The sequence below is a fragment of the Eptesicus fuscus genome, chromosome 12 (assembly GCF_027574615.1).
Source record: "Eptesicus fuscus isolate TK198812 chromosome 12, DD_ASM_mEF_20220401, whole genome shotgun sequence".
NCBI classification, from domain to species: domain Eukaryota; kingdom Metazoa; phylum Chordata; class Mammalia; order Chiroptera; family Vespertilionidae; genus Eptesicus; species Eptesicus fuscus.
Window position 1 is genome coordinate 90,459,617 of NC_072484.1, and position 12,449 is coordinate 90,472,065.

The following is a 12,449-nucleotide window of genomic DNA, read 5'->3' on the forward strand; positions in this document are numbered from 1 at the left end:
GGTCACACCATCCTCAGTGATAATCACCCATGGGGTCACACCGTCCTCGGTGATAATCACCCATACGGTCACACCGTCCTCGGTGATAATCACCCATGGGGTCACACCATCCTCAGTGATAATCACCCATGGGGCCACACCGTCCTCGGTGATAATCACCCATGGGGTCACACCATCCTCGGTGATAATCACCCATGGGGCCACACCGTCCTCGGTGATAATCACCCATGGGGTCACACCCTCCTCGGTGATAATCACCCATGGGGTCACACCATCCTCAGTGATAATCACCCATGGGGTCACACCGTCCTCAGTGAAAATCACCCATGGGGTCACACCATCCTCGGTGATAATCACCCATGGGGTCACACCATCCTCGGTGATAATCACCCATGGGGTCCCACCATCCTCGGTGAAAATCATCCATGGGGGTCACACCCTCTCCGGGTGGCCCAGCAGAGCAGCCATGCCATCTGGATTCATGTTGCCACCAGTACACTGGTCCTTTTTGACATTAGCAAAGATGTGCTAGACTAGTTCTGCAGGCCCAGTCATAAAAGGCGTCCTCTTTCTGGGCTCCGTCCTTCCAGTTCCCTTGATTGAGTTCATGTCCTCTCTGATCTACTTCTTCTCGGCTTCCTTGTGAAGCTGGTTTCCTGCACGTGATGTTCAGGACAATGTCAATGCCAGCAATGACTGTGCTTTTGGTACCCTCTCTCTCCGGCTTCCGTGGAGGCATTTCCACCAATAGGTGAGTCGCCAGTGTTACTCTCTGTCAGACTGACCACCTTCCCCGCTGCCTCCAGGGGCCCAGCCCGCCTGCGATCTCCTGATCTTGTAGACATCGGAGAACATCTCGTCGTGGCTGATGAGGTCCAGGTAGATGATTGTGATGTGGCCGGAAGGAGAGGACAGGAGCGCGGGCTTGGCAGGTGTGCAGGGCCCACATGGTGAAGCCAGAGTGTGCTTGGCAGACGGAGGGGGCAGCAAAGCTCATAGGTCTTCATAGTGTCCATCTTTTTACATGTTGTTTTTCATTGTCAGTGTCAAAACATACTTTTGATTATAAGTTCAAATTTGAATGACATGTCTTATGTTGGCTTTTCTTTTAAAATATATTTTTATTGATTTCAGAGATTAAGGGAGAGGGAGAGAGAGATAGAAACACCAATGATGAGAGAGAATCATTGACCAGCTGCCTCCTGCATGCTCATTACTAGGGTATGTGCGGTGTCCAGGAATTGAACTGTGACCTCCTGGTCATAGGTGAAGGCTCAACCATTGAGCTACACCAGCTGGCAGCTTTTCTTCCTTCCTTCCTTCCTTCCTTCCTTCCTTCCTTCCTTCCTTCCTTCCTTCCTTCCTTCCTTTCTTTCTTTCTTTCTTTCTTTCTTTCTTTCTTTCTTTCTTTCTTTCTTTCTTTCTTTCTTTCTTTCTTTTGTTTTTATAGATCAACCCCACCTCCTACCTCAGTGCCTGTACCCTCTCCATCAATTGAAAAACTAGTGTAGGATGTGGGCCAGCTCCAAGCCTTAATCTACATATACCCACCTTCTGCTGTATTCTGACCTGTGTGTAAAGGTGACCAACCGTCCTGACCATTCTGACCTGTCTGTGAAGGTGAACAACCGTACTGACCATGGCGCGCAAAATGTCCAGCTTTGTTTTTCATTTTAGTTAAGAAGTTATTATGATGAGAAAGCACAATATATTCAATTAGAATTTTTTAGAAATTGTCTTTTTGTGGGATTAAAAACACATGCATTTTCCAAAAAATAGATGATACCAACTTGTTTCATCTAATATTCCTTGACCATCATAGAAAGTGATAAAATTGGCATTTATTCCCCTTTCTGCTCTATCCCTCGGTTTTAAACTCTACCTGAATATATGCAATCATAATCTATACATTTTATTCTAAAGCTTATAAACAGGCAACACACGTGGACTATAATTTTCCATAGAAAAAATGAACTGTAGGAGACTGGCCTAGCTCTCATTTAATGTGAGAAACATTGTGAATACCCAAGACCCTAAAGAAATGATTCACTATTTTGTGGGTAAGTAGATATTGAATAGATCATTTCATATACATATATTTATTCCACTGATATCTAGAAAGGCTTTGGGATAGCAGAATGAAGGAAAAAGCGAGAGATTTTTGCTAGAAAATGTGAATTGTTTTGCTGGCCATTCTGGACCCATTTTAGAACATCTTGAGAGGATAATATGAAATGATTATGTATATACTTCCTTACTTATATGGTTTGTGTGTTTATTGCTAACCTATTTCTTGGGTAATGTATATTTTTTAAAGATGGTACTGGGGAAAATTGCACAGAAATTATACAGAGACTTCAGTTTGGTAATAATGGCTCTGAGAAACTTTCTAGCTGGTCGTCAATATGCACTGATTGCCGTAATTCCTATTATTTTATAGACAACTCAAAATTAGACACTGGTCCTCATTCTTGCCCAAGAATTTATGACACTGTCCAGCATCGGGTAGTGTCCACTAAACGTTTCCAATCCTCTCTAAATGCCACACAATGCAATTGCCCCTGAATGCTTTTCAAATCGCAGGCAGCACAGATAAAGATGTATAATCGGAATAAATAGAAACAGCTTTAATTTTAAAGTTTAAACTATATGGTTGGGCAAGTAGAAGCAACACACCAACATGCTATTTTTGTTTACGTTATAATCTATAGATAAATTTAAAGTATCACTTTTTCTCTTCCCTTGCCATCTTCCTCCCTCTCTATACTTCCTCATTTCCATACTCCCTAAAAATACAACACGAATTTTATTATTTTATTCCAGTCTATTTTTTAAAAGATTTACCGTACATATAAATGCATAAACTATTTATAGCATAGTATAGTATGAGTGTGGATTTGAACTCACATAAATGAAATGAAAAAGCAATCATTCTTTGAACTCAAATGTTTTCAAGTATCCATGTTCCTGCATCTGGAGTCAGTTCAGTCAGTTCTCTGCCATATAGTATTCCCTCCATCATCCATGCTCTTTCCGAGAGAACATATGCATTCTTCCCTACCTTCTTCCCTTGCAAACAACACTGCAATGAACATACTTTCACGTGATGTCTTCAATACATTGTACCAGACATTTCTAGGTTACTTAGTCAAGAATGGTAGGGTCATACAGCATATACATTGTCTAGATATTGCCAAAGACAATTAATCAAAGTTACGCTCCTACCATCTGTATACTTCATTTTTACCAACACTTACTACTGTCATTCTTTTTAATTGTTATCAATATAGTGGTTCTAAAATAATGTTCCATTATCATCAATGATTATGTTTTTGTTAGTGGTATTATTACTACATTTCTTTTTCTTCTTTCTTTTATGTATTTTCTAACTTTTCTTTAATAAGCCTATATCTATTCTTAAAAATTACATAACTTATTTGATCAATCTGTTTTTCTTAATTATATATTTTCAATTCAATAAGCATTTATTTTAGCATTGTGTTGATTGCTACAGACCTAAACATAAAATATATTTTTTTTAAGTTATAGCCCTTACCATTAAAGAGCTTCTAATCTAGTCAGGCAGACAGGTATGTAACAAGCTACATTACTGTTTGGTAACCACAAAAATAGAAATGCATGGGGACATAGGAGTAGCAGGGAGCTTGTTAGCACTAAGGCAATTGCAGGGAAGTCATTCTAGAGATGTAACGAATGAGCTCATATTGATTTTCCTTTGAGGATGCTGTAGGCCTCTGTTTAGGATCTAGGTTAACAGACTGGTAAGGCTAGTAATATACAGAGAAAGCTGTGGAATACTAGTGACACCATCTGAAGACGAACAGGCAAAAATGATTCATTCTAAGAAACAGGGTGGGAATACATTGGGTGGGCAGGTTGACTCAGGATGCCTCCCACTTCCAGGCCTCACAAATACCATTAGAGCAAAGTTATACGGGCACAGTTTCTGAGGCCATGACATAGAAGCAGGGTAGAGTGGGGAGAGGACGCTGATCATAACAGCTTATTACAAGTTCCCATGCTTCTGATCTGGAAATCCCCGTGCACATGGTTGCATACCCTCCTGGCAATCATAGATGAGAGCCCCTGACACTGGATAGGCCAGTGCTTTCTGAGTCGTCAAGCACGCTGAAGTTAGTTCATTTTTCATTCTAGGTGCTTAACTAATGAGGAAAACAAGTCTCAGAAAACCCGAAATTGTCCAAAATCAGAAATTCAGATATAATTTAATTTAAATGAAAACACAGGACTTTGTACCCTAAACCCCCTTCCATTTTCCCTCTTCTAGAACTTGCCTCTAGATGCAAAATTTTCCTTATAAATATATATATTTAGTAAAGGACTCTTGCGTCTCCATTCGTCTGTGGTGAGCGCTTTGAGAAATATGAAAATTGTACAGCTTTAGGGGTACACCCTTACACATATTGTCTTCTGCCTTAAGGTTTGAATTTTTCTGGGCACTTTGGAGATTGTGGGTATATAACTGTAGCTTAGAATTGTAAATGCATTTTAAAAAGGTGACAGTTAGCTGAAAATATTTCAGCCAATAGTTGTAGTCAACTTAAAGAAGGTGATATAGGAGGAAAAAAGTGTCATTTTCCTTTTTCCTTCTAATAAAAATGCAATCTGACTGGGCGCTTCATCCATGTATCCATCCGGCAAATATTGTGGAGCACTCACTATGTGCCAATCAGGGTTAAGTATTTACATACATTATCTTATAATAATTTCCAAAAACAGCTCTGAGATATTGGTATTATTAACTTTATTATAAGATAATTAAACTGGAGGTATGGAGGTTAAGTAATTTAATCAAGGTTACACATCTCTTAAGGAGTAGAACTGATCCCAAAGCTTATTTCTAATTAATTATGCTATACCATAAAAATGCTGTTACGTTTTATCAATGGATTTGAAAAGCAATAGTTCTTTAGAATAACAAAAGGTATTCAAATATCTACATTTCCAAAGCATAAAATTCTAAATGATCTTATTAACAGATAGGGAATAATAAATAGTTTTCTTAAGCATCATGTTAGAGACAGTCACTTCCTTTGGAATGACATGACTTTGTATGCTTGAGCATGTTTTTGTCAAGTGATCCAATGATTCATTTCATATTTTTCAGAAAGTCAAAGCAATGGTCGCTTCATAAGGGAAATATAGGAGGACTCACATGGGAATGTGGTGTAACTATTACTTTGTGTCTATTTCCAGGCAATCGACCCAACTTATATGAGACAAAGTGGAAATACGTTGTAAAACTTTGCAGATTTATTGATGTGACTTCTTTGTTCATTTGACATGTTTTACATATGCAGCTTATAATTTTCACATTGAAAAGAAATATAAAGCCACTAGCTCCTGTAAAAGGTCACCTTTCTAATTGATGTGGTAAAGCCCAGCTGGCGAGCCAGTCTCCGGAATACCCGGGCGGCACAGCAGGGGCAGAGGGCCTCAACAGCAGGCCAGAGGGAAGGATGCTAGCGGATGCCCTTTTCCCGTGTTTGTGGCTGCAGGTCACCAACACCTAATTGTACTTAAGGTAAAGCATCGTTAAATGCTCCAGTGATTTATCCTGCAGACAGCGTCCTCGTGCTAAACATAAAAGGGGAGACTTATCATGACGAACATAGAAAGGGAAGTAATTGAGTCTTTGGTCTGAATTCGCCTCTTGGTTAATAGATTTCCCCTTAGCAACAGCAAAGCAAAATGCTAAGGAAGCACCCTGATAACTGAAGGGAGCTAGCGGCGGCACTGCGGGCCCTGAAGGCTTATCTGCCATGGCCAGCACTCTTCCTGAATGTTCCTTCTGCTCTGGGTCGAGAATAATAGAATCCTGCAGCTCTGTAGATGCTGACTTCATCTTGGAGGAAAAAGTAAATATGAATTTGGCACAGTGCATGATTCTCTATTTTGTTTCTTGGCATTTAAGAAAATTGTTGTAAGGATATCAAGTCTGAGATAGACATGCGGCCTACTTTTAAGTTGTGATAAGGCTTAACAATTATAAACATGATTCAGCACCCACATCAAATTCCATCTTGGACTTGGACAGCCATGGTATGTTTTAAAAATGCCCCTTCATGAGGAAGTAACCGCTTGAGCTAAAGCCGACCCTGCCCTTCATCAACCTTGATAATAATGCCAAAGCGTTTGGACACTATCAGCAATGTTTTAAGATGGCATTACAATTTTCAGAGCCAAAAGTTTGATTTCTGTTTTGGTTTGTTTTTAAAGCTTTTTTTTACTACTCCAATGCTATAGACAAACTAAGTATGTGTATAAAAACGTTGACAATCTAAGAAAACTACCAACAAATGTCAACTCAAATGGAGCTATTAGGGCAGTCCTTCAGACAAAATGTCTTTCACTTACTGTATATTGGCTATTCTGTGTCTGTGGCAATTTGAACAGAGCTACACACTGCATCGATCACAGGTAATGAAGTTGAATAGAAGTCCAGGTCATTGTATTATTGGCATGAAAAGTAGATACTAAAAGATGAATTTCCAAGTTATTTTCTTTTTTAATATCTCAGTTGTAACTCTTTTCTATTCCCCTATCTCTTAATGGTGGTTTTTTTAAAAATATATTTTATTGATTTTTTTTACAGAGAGGAAGGGAGAGGGATAGAGAGTTAGAAACATCGATGAGAGAGAAACATCGATCAGCTGCCTCCTGCACACCTCCTACTGGAGATGTGCCCGCAACCAAGGTACATGCCCTTGACCGAAATCGAACCCGGGACCCTTTAGTGCGCAGGCCGACGCTCCATCCACTGAGCCAAACCAGCCAGGGCTATTCCCCTATCTCTTAATCATAATTATAAAGTACATTTTATTGACTAAGTGGTCTCTCCATTCCAATTCACCTTCAGCTATATTTTAACATAATAGACTGCCAACACAAAGAAGGCTAGATAGACTACTTTCCAAAATGTCCATATTAGTGGAGTGTGCCTTGCAATAAGGACACAGGAGTAGAGTAAGAGAGAACATTTTAATAAGTAGTGATTTTGCTTTTGTCTGTATAGTAAAATGTTCATGATTCCTTTACAATCATGAAGTTTTTAATAATTACTATAATTCTTGTATTTTTTATAAATAGATGTAATTGCTAACCTATATTACCTCTTAAAATTTTATTTTAATATATTTGTAATACAGCAAAACTCTAAGGTGACAGCTCTAAATGTTGCAACAATAGTAGCAGGAAATTTCAAAAAACCATTTGACTTTATGGAAGAGGTCTTATAACTTCTTGCTGTTTAATTAAATACAAATAGAAAGTACTTTTTAAATACACACACACACACACACACACACACATAGGTTGGGGGGGATCCCTCAGCCCAGCCTGCGCCCTCTTGCAGTTCAGGAGCCCTCAGGGGATGTCCAGCTGATGGCTTAGGCCTGCTCCCCGGCAGTCAGACATCCTTAGAGCTGCCACAGAGGCAGGAGAGGCTCCCACCACCGCCACTGCGTTTGCTAGCCGTGAGCCCAGCTCAGGGCTTCTGGCTCAGCAGCGCTCCCCCTGTGGGAGCACACTGACCACCAGGAGGCAGCTCCTGCATTGAACGTCTGGCCCCTGGTGGCCAGTGTGCATCATAGTGACTGATCATTCCACCATTCGGTCAATTTGCATATTAGCCTTTTATTATATATTGATTTCAGAGAGGAAGGGAGAGGAAGCGAGAGATAGAAACATTAATGAAGAGAAATAATCATGGATTGGCTGCCTCCCACATGCCCCTAATGGGGATCGAGCCCACAACCTGGGCATGTGCTCTGACTGGGAATCATACCATGACCTACTGGTTCATGGGTCAACACCCAACCACTAGACACACCAGCCGGGCCATAGAAAGTAGTCTTAAGCATCAAGAATTGTAGCATATCCTTAGGGAAGTGAAAACCATAGAGCACCATTCCAGATGAAACTGAAGTATAATTTAGGTATTCTAGTCATACAACCATAATATTTCATGAATATCTACGTAACACCTTATGTGAAGTTATATGCATCTACAAGGCATATCTATGTAACAGTGATTGGAAACCCATATGTGAGATCTTCCAGGACACTGTAAAATATATCCATGTTCTATGATTATTGGCAAGCAGGGCCAGCTCAAGCAAGAGTATAGAGAAGGCAGTTGATCTTTGCTCAACACAATCTTTCTTTTATCCTCATTCACTCACACTGCTTTCCATATATTCATTGACTTTTCCACTGAATGATGAAAACATTCATTTATATATCACCCCACGTATGTATTCATAGTGTGATCATAGAAGACTATGCTATGTTATATTATAGAATAACAAATGAGGCTTGCTGTGTTTTAGCAAATATTTTCAAAATTTTAGGCTGTAGAATGATGAATGTAATTTCTTCACCACAAGCAAAAATTACATAATATTCTGGTGAATTTCCTAAGGGGAAAAAATCAATAGCAGAGAGAACTCACTGATACAGTGCCTGGATTGCATATTATAGGAAGGGACAGATAACCATTATAATAGCCTGGTTATTAAGTAACAGGAAAGGAGTAAAGGGGGGACTAGATAACAGGCCTTCTATTGATACACCTTTGCCAGGAAGCTGCAGTTAACACTCTCCAAGTCTGTTCCCCACAGATCACTGGGGGAAGGTCCTGGACAACACACGCATGCCCAGTAAGGTCTGGGTGACATGAGAAGATGCTCACCTGTCAGTCACACCTGGGAGCGAGTATGGCCAGATAGGCGTGGCCACTGCAAACTCTGGAAGAGGTAACATTTAAACTCCTGAACAAAGGAGCTCTCCTTCTTGCTGCTTGCCCGCCCTCCTGGCTCTCCTGTGCAGGGGCATGCTCCCCTGAATTCGCCCACGTGGCTCACCGCCATGTGGGACCCACACAGTAGAATGTGGACTGAATGTAGCCTGATACTACGTTGGACCCCCTCCGCCATGGAACAGAAACCCTGGACACTGGCTTTGCTTCTCGCTCTACTCAAGCTCCAGCCGCACCTTTTTCTGGACTGGGTTAAGGGGCATGGGCCTTTACAACCTAAGGAATGTAACTCCACAAAAATAAAGCTTTCTACTACAGCTCATCCTGCTGTGGCAGCCTCCAGATATGCTAATTCCAGCGGCACCCTAAGACCCCCATAGAGGAATCCCCCTTGTTCAATCCTCTGATAACAGGGCCATCCTATGAAGGGGGAAGGGCCATATCTTCCCTTCATTCCCATGAGCTTCCCTCATAAGTTATTTCTTGTCTTCCTTCCACCTATGCAAGACCCAAGGAAAGGCCACTGACTTTCAAGAAGTGTGAGGCACACACTTTTACCTCTATGCAACATTTCTGTCAGCTCATAGTTCTGTCCCATTTCATTTATCAAAAGCTTAAAAATATTTTGTTTTACCTGAAAATGTCACTATTAAATTTTATGCTATTAACAGTAGTAGAAATAGCAAAAGGGTTAGAAATGAGAGAGCAACTCTAACCCTATTTCTGAAAACTTCCATTCCCATCATTGGGCAATTCTCAAATCAGTGTTACGGTTAAAATGATATTGCATTTTTCATGAATATAATCATTTATGTAAATCAGAAGAATGTAAATCAACAGATCTTATGAAATGTCTAAATAGACAAAATGTTCTAGACTATATCATAACAATAGCCATGGTGTATCTCATAAGACAATGATGGAATGAGGAAGAGAATGAGTATGAAGAAAGAAAAAAGGAAGAGAAAGAAGGACTGGATTAATTCATTTGGCAGCAATTGCCACGTGAGAAATTATTGACACATGAGAAATTTCTTCCCTAATTGCTGCATTTGTGCTGAGGAATTATGGCAGTCAGAAGCTGATAGTTTTATTGACTTCACAAGTAGGCCAGACAATAATACATACTTGATCAACTTTATTAGTCAAGTTGGGTCCTGTAGAGTAGCAGAAAGATCACCTGGCTTCAGAGTCAGAGAGCCTTGTATTCAAAACCCAGCTCTCTGCTTAGTTTAGACCATTAACTTTTCTGAATTACAATCTTATCCTCCATAAAATATTAATAACAAGAATTCCTCAGTTATCTGTTGCTAAATAACGTCTGTGAAATGCTTAGCCACATGCTTAGTACACAGAAAGCTCTACTAAAAATCCAATATTATCATCATTGCTATCTGGGTGACTATGAAGTCATCTTCATTACTCCTGGTAGTTATGTTCTATAAAGTCACTGCAAACACGAAATTAGCGAATACTGGCAAATTGCTCTACAGGGAAATACAAGGTTAGGTTCCTGTGAGCCTCTGGTCATATCTTTATCATCCAAACTGCCATTTGCATCATATAACTTCATTTGCCAACATCCTTGTGAAACAAGTCAGTCTCATCAATGTTAAAAACATGCTTTCTTTCACATATACCTTTCCAGTATGATACTTAAAAGGTATAATCTCCCTACATTATTCATGATTTCCGTATTTTTAAATTTGCCTACTCACTAAAATTTATTCATAACCTCGAAACCAATCATCGCAGAGCTGGCTGCGGCAGCACGTATACTAAAAGTGGACCGATAATTAGCATGGCCCCTGGGTAAGGATGACACGCCAATTCGTGAAGCACTTCATATTTTTCATGCCTGAGTTTTGGGCTTCTTTCCTGGAGGTAGCCAATCAATGTTTCTCTCTCTCTCTGTCTGTCTCTCTCTCCATTCCTCTCTCTCAACAAAACCTTGGGTGAGGATTAAACAAAAAATCAATAACCACAGCTCATTCATTACCATTTGAGGGCATGGATAGAGTGGTGAAAGCCTGGGTTACTTGATGTGCACATTCCCAGATAAGGCTGCACAAAGTGATACCCTGGCTTCTTTCAGTTCTTATACTATCAACAAACGCCCTTTCTGCTGTTTATGTAGTGTCATGTTTTTTGGCGTGCATGTGTGTGTGTGTGTGTTGTGTGTCTGTGTGTGTGTGTGTGTATGTGTGTGTGTGTGTGCATGTGTTTTTATGTGTGTATGAGTGTGTGCGTGAGTGTGTGTGTGTGCGTGTGTGAGTGTGTGTGTGAGTGTGTGTGTGTGTGTGTGCGTGTGTGTGTGTGTGTGTGTGTGTGTGTGTGTGTGTGTGTGTGATTATACTATGTAAGATGATCCCAAGCATAAAGTGAGCAACTGAATGTTGTTGCCCGGTGCTCCCAAGCACAACAGGGACCTGCTGCGCCTCCTGGAGAAAACGCTTGTGTTGGATGCTTCCTTTTGACGGCATCTTTCTGTCTGCTTCCATCTGGTCCAATCAGGACCCTGGAAAAACCCAAATGCATTCAACTGGTCTTGGGAATTTACAGGAATTTGAGAAAATTTGAATTCATTTATTCTTCTTAAACATTTTATGTAAATGCCATTCCTTCTATTTTATAGGAGAAAATGAGAATTTGGACTGATATGTTTAAGGTAATATAGTTCACTCTCTGTAAAAATGAGTTTTTGGTTATGAAGTGGAAAAAAAATATGAGTGACTTCCCTGCATGAAGCTTGCCTACAACCAGCCAAGATTTGAAATGTTAGGAGGTAAATGTATGTTGGTGCGTAAGAAAGTGTAGTAATCACCTTAATTAACATTCTGTTTCTATGTGTAGAAATATATAGCTCTTATTGTTACTTAAATACTTATGTTAAGAAGAAATAGTCTTTCTTAAAAGTCAGCGCACTCCATTTTCAATCATGTTTATAAAGCTAGTTTAAGAGTTAATTGAAACTTTTTTGCCAACCATTGATCTCAATTAATTTTTACAGAGAAAACACAGCCTTGTTCTTTCTGTTCATCTGACAGCTCTTCCTTTCACGGGGTAGACGTTTCCAAAGGCCACCTCTCCTCATTCCCAGAGTTAATTACTAGAAAGGAAAGTGGGACAAACTTCAACGAATTTTATCATTTGAACAACACAGTTATGGAAACCTTAACAGTTGTAATTAACACTGGGTCTATATTATATCTTAGGTTTCAGTAGTAAGCCACAAAGTTTATCAAAATCTTCTGTTAGTTGAAACAATTTCAACAAGATTACCTTAAAGTTTTCTTATGAAAATCAACCTATACTACAAGACTGATGCATAAATTGAAATTTGAGTCCATTAAGGAGCATTAGAAATAGTTGACCTCACAACAGCATGAGAGAGAGAGGCGAGAGAGCAGGGGGGGAGGAATAAAAAGAAAAAGACTAAGGAAGAATGGGAAAGTGGGAGAAATAGAAGGAAAAAGGAAGAAAGAAAATCTAAAAGGTATCTTTCAAAGAGGGAAAACTATGCAACATACTTTATAAGGGTAGACAGACATAATATATAAAGAGTTTAATACATAAATACTTCATCCACGCCCATAAAAAGATAGAAAAATTATTAAGGTTATAGCCTCTAAAACGGCTCCCCATAATC

The 12,449-nt window shown here is 39.7% G+C and overlaps 1 pseudogene; it reads left to right on the plus strand.

Annotated features, from left to right (window-relative positions):
- The first annotated feature begins 10,554 nt into the window (after positions 1–10,554).
- On the plus strand, positions 10,555–10,653 carry LOC114234044 (U6 spliceosomal RNA; annotated as a pseudogene).
- The last annotated feature ends 1,796 nt before the right edge of the window (positions 10,654–12,449 follow it).